General features: G+C 44.0%; 1 non-coding gene across 1 annotated transcript; it reads right to left on the reverse strand.

Annotated features, from left to right (window-relative positions):
* Positions 1-320: 320 nt before the first annotated feature.
* trnah-gug (transfer RNA histidin (anticodon GUG)) lies at positions 321-392 on the reverse strand. The gene has a single exon. It is a non-coding gene; the product is annotated as a tRNA-His (tRNA).
* Positions 393-10282: the final 9890 nt, after the last annotated feature.

The raw sequence follows: 10282 nt of genomic DNA on the forward strand, positions 1-10282 counted from the left end.
TTCTCCGCGTATAAAGAAGGTTCAGTGGGTATTTGGTTGAGACACTTGAGCATTTTGGGTAAATGGCCAAAGAAGCTGATGCAGCAAATTGAGAGAGACTGTTTTCACTTGCAAAAATGCAAGACCCGGAGGTGTATGATAGATGATAGTAGTTTTTTTTTAAACCAGGAGCTGAGCAGATTCTCGTATTCACAACAGTTTGAATTCTAGAACATCAAACAGGAGCAGAAACATCCACTCAGTTGTGAACCCGTTTTAAAGAGGCCATTCACAGAGAATTCCACATCTGTACATTTGGGAAAAACTCATCAACTTACTGTTGCCGTGACTCGGATTCGAACCGAGGTTACTGCAGCCACAACGCAGAGTCCTAACCACTATACGATCACGGCGTCACACGTTACCGCCGAGGCGCACTGTGACTGCCGATGCATCTGATCATCAACTGTTTGGATCTATCATGGCCAACACTTTATGACTCTCTCATCACAACTTTTGTAGATACGCAGTTTCGATGCCTCTACATTGGTTTCAGAATAATGTTCCTGCAACAAGGATACATACACTTTAACCCACGCTGATAAAAATAACAATGCAACCGCTATAATAAATAATACAGAACAATTTCGATTATACATCCCAAATATATGGTATTTGGACGTTCACCCGGGCTCTGCATCGGTTTTCTCGGCCTGCTCGAGGTCCCTCCCACAGTCCAAACAAGTGAAGATTCGATGGATTGGCCATACTGGCGTGTGCCAGATGGTCAATAGATTCGCAGTTTCGCTGGATTCGCCATGATCAACGTGCCGGGTTACGGATATTCTATGGAGGACTTGCTCACCTCGTCCCCTGCTGATTTTTAAAAAACCATTTCACCTCGTACCCTTTTCCTCTCTTTCCTGAATATTGCCAGTGCAAACAAACTCTCTCTCTATTTTCACGATTGAACTTTACCGCCCACATACCAGTAGCACTTTGCAGCGCCTCTCATTCGCCGTCTCACGCTCTTTGATCCAAAGAGAAAAATCTAGGCCCCTTTCGTCCCAAGGTTGCAATTAGGGTGAATGTCTCTCTCTGGTAGTTCAAATTAATATTAATTAACTCTTTGGATGTGAACTGACTGTTTCATATCAGAATGACAGCATTTGGCGTGGTTAATATTGGAACGGGAGGAAAGAAATCAAATCAATGTGGTATGAAATATAAAAATAACCAAGGTGGGTGATTCGATCCCACAGAGGGACGCAGTATAAAACGAACATCATTCGGCGGTGGGATAGCACTGCATCTCGCGGTGGGATTGATCACCAACTTATCGGTTCACAGCCGAACGCGCTAATCGATTGCGCCACAGAGGGGACAAATAGTGCTTTGCTCGAATAAACATGTCAAATTATGATGGAAACAGTCTCATCTTGTCCACATCGGAACAGCAAATTCTTGCTGATGCATCAATGTGGAACAAAAGCACAAAGCGCTGGGCAATCTCAGCAGGTCTGAAAGCATCTGTGGATAGAGAACGGGGTCTGTGATTCATGCCAGGGTGATTTTGTGTCACAGAACGAAGATTACACCATTATCCGTAGCCCTGTCAATAACGCGCATCGAGCCTTCTACATTCGAGGCATTGTTGTATTTTCTGCCACCAGATATTCGCAATGAAACTAAAATGAAACTGTTTTTTCTGATGTGCAGCAGGACAGTTTTCTTAGTTTCTAAATATCAGTTAATTTCTCGAATTATTCTAAACAAGGGAAATGTCTGTTGACTGTCGCTGATAGGTCGGACTGCGCCCTTCACTCACCCCGGATTCGGTTTCGCAAAGTGTTTCCCAACATTCTCAAAACTGGTGCTTGATTTTCGTGTGTCGCTTCGTTTCCGTTTTGTCCACTGCCAACTGGCCCTATTTCCCAAAATTCTGCTCGCTCCTCCTCATTGCATCACGACCAGATATCAGGAAATTCATTCATATGGAGAGACACAAGAACATAAGAACTAGGAGCAGGAGTTGGCCATCTGGCGCCTCGAGCCTGCTCCGCCATTCAATGAGATCATGGCAGATCTTTTGTGGACTCAGCTCCACTTTCCGGCCGAACACCATAACCCTTAATCCCTTTATTCTTCAAAAAACTATCGATCATTATCTTAAAAACATTTAATGAAGGAGCCTCTTCTGCTTCACTGGGCAGGGAATTCCATAGATTCACAACCCTTTGGGTGAAGAAATTCCTCCTAAACTCAGACCTAAATCTACTTCCCCTTATTTTGAGGCTATGCCCCCTAGTTCTGCTTTCACCCGCCAGTGGAAACAACCTGCCCATATCTATCCTATCTATTCCCATCATAATTTTATATGTTTCAATAAGATCCCCCCCCCCTCATCCTTTTAAATTCCAGCGAGTACAGGCCCTGTCTACTCAACCTCTCCTCGTAATCCAACCCCTTCAGCTCTGGCATTAACCTAGTGAATCTCCTCTGCACACCCTCCAGTGCCAGTACGTCCTTTCTCATTTAAGGAGACCAAAGCTGAACACAATACTCCAGGTGTGGCCTCACTATCACCTTATACAATTGCAGCATAACTTCCCTAGTATTTAACATGATCCCTTTAGCAATGAAGGACAACATTCCATTCGCCGTCTTAATCACCTGTTGCACCTGTAAACCAACTTTTTGCGACTCATGCCTTAGCACACCCAGGTCTCTCTGCACAGCAGCATGTTTTAATATTTTGTCATTTTAATAATAATCCCGTTTGCTGTTATTCCTACCAAAATGGATAACCTCACATTTGACAACATTGTATTCCATCTGCCTGATCCTAGTCCATTCACTTAGCCTATCCAAATCCCTCTGCAGACTTCCAGTATCCACTGCACTTTTTGCTTTACCACTCATCTTAGTGTCGTCTGCAAACTTGGACACATTGCCCTTGGTCCCCAACTACAAATCATCTATATCAATTGTGAACAATTGTGGGCCCAACACTGATCCCTGAGGGACACCAATATCTACTGATTGCCAACCAGAGAAACATCCATTAATTCCCACGCTTTGCTTTCTATTAATTAACCAATCCTCTATCCATGCCACTACTTTCCCCTTAATGCCATACATCTTTATCTGATGCAGAAACCTTTTGTGTGGCAACTTGTCAAAGGTTTACTGGAAATCCAGATATACCACATCCATTGACTCCCCGTTATCTACCGCAGTGGTAATGTCCTCAAAATATTCCACTAATGTAGTTCGGCACAACCTGCCCTTTATGAACCCATGTTGGTCTGCCCAATGGAACAATTTCACCAGCTGCCTCGCTATTTCTTCCTTGATGATAGATTCCAGCATCATCCCTAGTACCAAAGTTAAGTTCACTGGCCTATACTTTCCCGCTTTATGCCTATCTCATTTTTTAAACAGTGGCGTCACGTTTGCTAATTTCCAATCCGCCGGGACCACCTCAGAGTCTAGTGAATTTTGGTAAATTATCACTAGTGCATTTGCAATTTCTCTAGCCACCTCTTTTAGCACTCTGGGATGAATTCCATCAGGGCCAGGAGACCTCTCTACCTTTAGCCCCATTAGCATGCCCATCACTACCTCCTTAGTGATACCAATCCTCTCAAGGTCCTCACCTGTCTTAGCCTCATTTCGATCAGTCACTGGCATGTTATTTGTGTCTTCCGCTGTGAGGACCGACCCAAAAAACCTGTTCAGTTATTCAGCCATTTCCTCATGTCCCATTATTAAATCTCCCTTCTCATCCTCTAAAGGACGAATATTTACTTTCACCACACTTTTTTGTTTTATATATTCGTAGAAACGTTTACTATTTAAAAAAATATTCTGAGCAATTTTACTCTCATAACCTATCTTACTCTTCTTCATAACCTTTTTAGTCTCTTTCAGTTGCCCCCTAAAGATTTCCCAGTCCTCTAGTCTCCCACTAATCTTTGCCACTTTTTATGGTGTTTCCTTCAATTTGATACTCTCCCTTATTTCCTTAGATATCCACGGTCGATTTTCCCTCTTTCTACTGTCCTTTTTTATTTGTATCAACCTTTGCTGAACACTGTGAAAAATCGCTTGGAGGATTCTCCACTGTTCCTCAACTGTTTCACCATAAAGTCTTTGCTCCCAGTCTACCTGAGCTAGTTCTTCTCTCATCCCATGGTTATCTCCTTTGTTTAAGCACAAAACATTAGTATTTTAATTACCTTCTCATCCCCCATCTGTATTGTAAATTCCACCATATTGTAATCGATCCTTCCGATAGGATCCCTAACTAGGAGATCATGAATCAATTCCGTCTCATTACACAGGACCAGATCTAGGACCGCTTGTTCCCTCGTAGGTTCCATTACATACTGTTCTAGGAAACAATCGCGGATACATTCTATAAACCCCTCCTCAAGGCTGCCTTGACCGACCTGTTGAAACCAATCGATATTTAGATTAAAATCCCCCACGATAACTGCTGTACCTTTTCTACATGCATTCGTTATTTCTGTGTTTAACGCCTGCCCCAGCATGATGTTACTATTTGGTGTTCTATAGACTACTCCTATCAGTGACTGTTTCGGGTTACTATTCCTGATTTCCAACCAAATGGATTCAGCCTTATCCTCCATAGCACTATTGCCCGGATGTCAGCCTTAAATAACAGAGCTACACCACCTCACTTACCATCCACTCTGTCCTTCCTAATAGTTTGATACCCTTGGATATTTACAGTCGTGACCATCCTTTCACCATGTTTCAGTAATGGCCACTAAATCATAGTCATTCACGATGATTTACGACACAACTCATTTACCTTATTCCGAATATTATGAGCATTCAGGTGAAGTACACTTATGTTGTCTTTTTTTACCTCTGTTCTGAATCTTAACAACTCGATCAGTAACCTCTCTGAAGGTATATTTCCTCTTAACTTTTCTCCTAATTTTCCTTGTCATTGAACCCATATCTTCCTGTAACAACCTGCCGTATTGCTTACCATTCATGTTTTTACTTACCGTTTTATTCCTTTTAGTATGACTGCTCCTTTTCACTGAGCTCCCCTCAGTCACTGCACCATGTACTGTCACCCTTTTTGATTCTTGACGATGGCTTCTCTGCCTTAGACTTTCCCCCTTACTGCCTTTTGTTTCTGTCCCTGTTTTACTACCTTCCAACTTCCTGCATCGGTTCCCATCCCCCTGCCACATTAGTTTAAACCCTCCCCAACAGCTCAAGCAACCCTCCGCCCTTCCACGCCCCCCCCCACACCCACCTAGGATATCGGTTCTAGTCCTGCCCAGGTGCAGACCGTCCGGTTTGTACTGGTCCCACCTCCCCCAGAAACGGTTCCAATGCCCCAGGAATTTGAATCCCTCCCTCTTGCACCATCTCTCGAGCCACGCATTCATCCTATCTATCCTGACATTCCTACTCGGACTAGCCCGTGGCACTGGTAGCAATCCCGAGTAAACACCCTTTGAGGTCCTACTTTTTAGTTTAACTCCTAACTCCCTGAATTCAGCTTGTAGGACCCCGTCCCGTCTTTTTCCTACATCGTTGGTGCCTATGTGCACCACGACAACTGGCTGTTCACCCTCCCCCTCCAAGAATGTCCTGTAACCGCTCCGATGCATCCTTGACCCTTGCACCAGGGAGGAAACATACCATCCTGGAGTCTCGATTGCGTCCGCAGAACCGCCCGTCTATTCCGCTTACGATTGAGTCCCCTATCACTGTAGCCCTGCCATTCTTCTTCCTGCCCAGCTGCGCAGCAGAGCCAGCCACGTTACTATGAACCTGGTTGCTGCTGCCTTCCCCTGGTGAGCCATCTGCCCAAACAGTATCCAAAGCGGTATATCTGTTTTGCAGGGAGATGATCGCAGGGAACACCTGTACTGCCTTGCTACTCTTGCTCTGTCTTTTGGTCACCTATTTTCTATCTCCCTCAGTACCTTTCACCTGCGGTGTGACAAACGTGCTAAACGTGCTATCCACGACGTCCTCAGCATCGCGGATGCTCCAAAGCGAGTCCGTCTGCAGCTCCAGAGCTGTGAAGCGGTCGAACCTGAGCTGCAACTGGACACACTTCTTGCACCTGGAGGAGTCAGGGACAGTGGACGTGTCCCTGAGCTCCCACATCGCACACGAGGAGCATGACAGGGGTCTGAGATCTCCTGCCACGTATTAAACCTTAGGTTAACTGACGCAACTACAATTCCAAAAAACGAAAGAAAAAAAAAATTAGACAAAGAAAAGAAAAACTACTTACCAGTCACTGACCAGGGATAAAAAGAACGTCCTCCCCTCTCAGCCTCGAACTCCCACCTTGATTCAAATTCCCAAACTCACTCTTTGCTCTCTCACTTTGGCGGTGTCTTCTCTGGCTCACTGAGAGACTATCACTACCAAGATGATGCAGCAAATCGGTGATTTTGCTCGAATAAATATGCCAAATTATGATGGAAACAGTCTCATCTTGTTCACATCGTAACAGCAATTTCTTGTTGATGCAACAATCTGGAAGAAAAACACAAAAGGCTGAACAATCTCAGCAAGCCTGGCAGCATCTGTGGAGAGAGAAAAGAGTCTGTGATTCAAGCCAGGGTTACTTTGTGTCACAGAGCAAAGACTACACCATTATCCGTAGACCTGTCAATAACGCGCCTCTATCCTTCTACATTCGAGCATTGTTGTATTTTCTGCCTCCCGATAATCGCAATGAAACTAAAATGAAAATGTATTTTCTGGTGGCAGTAAGGACAGTTTTCTTAGTTGCGAAATGTCAGTTAATTGCGCGAATCATTCTAAACAATGGGAATGTGTCTTGACTGTCGCTGATCCGTCGGGCGGCGCCCATCGTTCTCCCCGGATTCTGTTTGTCCAAGTGTTACCCAACATTCACAAAATAGTGTTTGATTTTCGTGTGTCGCTTCGTTTCCGTTTTCTCCACTGCCAACTGGCTCTATTTCCCAAAATTCGGCCCAGCCCTTCTCATTGCATCATGACCAGATGTCAGGAAATTCATTTATATGGAGAGACTATGGAGACCAAGTTTATTCTCCGCATTCCAGAAGATTCAGTGGGTATTTTGTTGACACACTTGAAAATATTGGGTGAATCACCGAAGATGCTGATGCAGCAAATTGAGAGACTGTTTTCACTTCCAAAAAGACAAGAACTGGAGGAATATTCTTGATGATGATAGTTAAAATAAAAAACCGGGAGCTGAGCACATTCTCGTATTCACAACCGATTGAATTCTGGAGCATCAAACAGGAGCAGAAGCATGCACTCAGGTGCGAACACGTTTTAAAGAGACCTTTACACAGAGAATTCCTCATCCGTTCATTTGTGAACAGCATATCAACTGATGGCTGCCGTGACCCGGATTCGAACCGACGTTGCTGCGGCCACAACGCAGAGTGCAAAATACTATACGATCACGGCGCCATACGTTACCGCCCACGCAAACAGTAACTGTCGATTTCCTTGGTCATCAACTGTTTGGAATCGATCATGGCCCACACTTATAACTCTCTAATTACAACGTTACTACATGCACAGTTTGGGTACCTTAACCTTGGTTCCATAATAATGTCCCTGCAACAAGGATATATACAGTGTAACCCAGGTTCATAAACATAACAGTGCAACCGCTATAACATAGAAGACATAATAATTTCGATATTCATCCGAAACATAGGGTATTTGGACGCTATCCCGGTGTCTGCATCGGTTTTCTCCGCCTGCTCGAGGTCCCTCCCACAGTCCAAAGATGTGAAGGTAACTGGACTGGCCATGCTAAAGTGTGCCAGATTGTCCATAGATTAGCGGTTTCGCTGGATTGGCCTTGATCAAGTGCCGGCTGACGGGTACTCTACGGAAGAAATTGGTCACGTCGTTCCCTGCTGATTTTTTGAAACTATTTCACCCTGTCTCCCTTTTCACTCATTCCTGAATATTGTCAGTGCAACAAACTCTCTCTCTATTTCCACGATTGAACTTCTCCGCCCACATACCAGTTGCACTATGAAGCGCCTCTCATTGGCCGTCTCATCCTCTTTGATCCAAAGAGAAAAATCTAGACGCCTTTCGTCCCACTGTTGCTTTTGGGGTGAATGTCTCTCTATGGTAGTTCAAATTCATATTCATTATCTCTTTGGGTGTGAACTGACTGTTTAATATTCGAATGTCAGCATTTGGCGTGCTTAATGTTGGAGCCAGGAGAAAGAAATCAAATCTATGTGGTATGAAATATAAACAGCACCAAGGTGGGTAATTCGATCCCACAGAGGGACGAAGTACGAAAAACACCATTATCCGTAGGCCTGTCTATAATGCGCCTCCAGCCTTATACATTCGAGCCATTGTTTTATTTTCTGCTTCCAGATATTCGCAATTAAACTAAAATGAAACTGTATTTTCTGATGTGCAGTAAGGACAGGTTTCTTGGGTTCTAAATATCCGTTAATGTATCCGATAATCCTAACCAAAGGAAATGTGTCTTGACTGTCGCTGATCAGTCGGGTAGCGCTCTTCGTTCTACCCGGATTCTGTTTCTCGAAGTGTTTCCCAACATTCACAAAACAGGTGCATGATTTTCGTGTGTCGCTTCCTTTCCATTTTCTCCATTGCCAACTGGCTCTATTTCCCAAAATTCTGCCCACTTCTCCTCATTGCATCATGACCCGACGTCCGGAAATTCATTTATATGGAGAGACAATCGAGACCAAGATTATTGTCCGCGTCTACACAATGGTCGCTGGGTATTAGGTTGAGACACTTGAACATTTTCGGTGAATTACCGAAGAAGCTGATGCAGCAAATTGAATGAGACGGTTTTCACTTCCTAAAAGACAAGAACCGGAGAGTATGCTTGATGATAATAGTTAAAATATGAAACCGGGAGCGGAGGAGATTCTCCTATTCACAACCGTTTGAATTGTGGAGCATCAAACAGGAGCAGAAGCATGCACACAGTTGTGAACCCGTTTTAAAGAGACCTTTACACAGATAATCCCCAATCCGTTGATTTGTGACCAGCATATACACTGATGGCTGCCGTGACCCGGGTTCGAACCTCAGGTTGCTGCAGCCACAACGCAGAGTGCAAACCACTATACGATCACGGCGCCATAAGTTACCGCCCACGCAAACAGTAACTATCGATGTCCTTGGTCATCAACTGTTTGGAATCGATAATGGCTCACACTTTATGACTCTCTAATTACAACTTTACTATATACACAGTTTGGGTATCTTAACCTTGGTTCCATAATAATGTCTCTGCAACAAGGATATATACACTGTAACCCAGGTTCATAAACATAACAGTGCAACCGCTATAATATAGAATACGTAACAATTTCAATATTCACCCCAAACTTCTGGTATTTGGACGTTCTCCCGATGTCTGCATCGGTTTTCTCTGCCTGCTCGAGGTCCCTCCCACTTTCCAAAGATGTGAAGGTTCGCTGGATTGGCCATGCCGACGTGTGCCAGATTGTACATAGATTAGCAGTTTCGCTGGATCGGCCATGATGAACGTGCCGGCTGACGGATATTCTATGGAAGACATTGGTCACATCGTCCCCTGCTGTTTTTTTGAAACCATTTCACCCTGGATCCGTTTTCTCTCATTCCTGAACATTGTCAGTGCAACAAACTCTCTCTCTGTTTCCACGATTGAACTTCTCTGCCCACATACCAGTTGCACTTTGGAGCGCCTCTCATTGGCCGTCTCATCCTCGTTGATCCAAAGAGAAAAATCCAGACCCCTTTCGTCCCACTGTTGCTTTTGGGGTGAATATCTCTCTATGGTAGTTCAAATTGATATTAATTACCTCTTTGGGTGTGAACTGCCTGTTTAAAATCCGAATGTCAGCATTTGGCGTGCTTAATGTTGGAGCCGGGAGAAATAAATCAAATCAATATGACATTAAATATAAAAAGTTCCAAGGTGGGTGATTCGATCCCACAGAATGACGAAGTACAAAAAACACCATTATCCGTAGGCCTGTTTATAATGCGCCTCCAAACTGATACATTGGAGCCATTGCTTTATTTTCTGCTTCCAGATATTCGCAATTCAACTAAAATGAAACTGTATTTTGTGATGTGCAGTAAGGACAGTTTTCTTGAGTTCTAAATATCCGGTAATATATCGAATAATTCTAACCAAAGGAAATGAGTCTTGACTGTCGCTAATTATTCGGGCAGCGTTCTTCGTTCTTCCCGGATTCTGTTTCTCGAAGTGTTTCCCAACATTCACAAAACA

The sequence above is a fragment of the Scyliorhinus torazame genome, chromosome 14 (assembly GCF_047496885.1).
Source record: "Scyliorhinus torazame isolate Kashiwa2021f chromosome 14, sScyTor2.1, whole genome shotgun sequence".
Lineage (NCBI taxonomy): Eukaryota > Metazoa > Chordata > Chondrichthyes > Carcharhiniformes > Scyliorhinidae > Scyliorhinus > Scyliorhinus torazame.